The sequence below is a fragment of the Octodon degus genome, unplaced genomic scaffold (assembly GCF_000260255.1).
Source record: "Octodon degus isolate 3935 unplaced genomic scaffold, OctDeg1.0 scaffold00441, whole genome shotgun sequence".
In the NCBI taxonomy this organism is placed as follows: Eukaryota; Metazoa; Chordata; class Mammalia; order Rodentia; family Octodontidae; genus Octodon; species Octodon degus.
The window spans coordinates 139,887-140,801 of record NW_004525017.1 but is presented as its reverse complement, the minus strand read 5'-3'; positions in this window follow the sequence as shown (position 1 = coordinate 140,801).

Below are 915 nucleotides of genomic sequence, written 5' to 3'. Positions count from 1 at the left end.
CTATTTCCAAAACTTACCTCTTAAGGCTCTCTCATCGCTGCTGAGAACCACTATTTCCAAAACTTACCTCTTAAGGCTCTCTCATCTCTTAAGATCACATTGCTTTCCTCATTTTTTTTTTTACAATTTTCTCCTTTTAGCTCTCAACACAAAGTAAAATTTGAAGCATTAGCTCTAAGCTTAGCAGTAATAACTTAATGCAGAATCTTGTTAGCATTGTTTAGTGTGTCTGGACTATAGCCTTAGGCATGAAAGTCAGTCCTTGGAGAAAAGGCTGAAAAGCATGGTGGAACTGGTGAACAGCTGTCCCATTCTATGTAGTCTGAATGGCAGATCTAACAGGAGAGTGCCTTCTCCCTACACTGAAAAACATCTCCTTTCAGGCCAGTTGGTGTCTGCAGTCTGCAGACCACAGTCCTGAGGCTATGCACGTGCCCTGAGGGTGGCACCATTGGGCTGCCCAGGTAACACTCAAGTGCCTGCTTCCCTGGACTTTCTGGGTGCAGCCAACATCCATTCTGTATGGGTTTGCAGGTGTGTGCTGGCAGTCTTACAATACACCATGCACTGAGGTCCAGGTAGCATCTACTTTGCTGGAATAGAAGATCCCTGATGCCATTGTTAAGGTGTCCTCAAGGTTAGGATCCGTGCACTTTGCAGTTGACATGGGTTTTGTGGGCATATCTATAGTATCCTGAAAAAGAAAAGAGGTCTGAGAACAAGTCCTTCAAAGCCTCTGAAGACCAGCCAAGACAGGGCAAAAAATAACATACATTTGACTTATGGCTGTTCATAATCTGACATTTAGTTGTATAAAAATCACCATTCCCAAAGTTAAGCAGACTTCTGAATGCCAGCCTCTGAATCCAGGCCATGCGCCATGATCCCAAATATGAAAGTGTAAGTGAACACAAA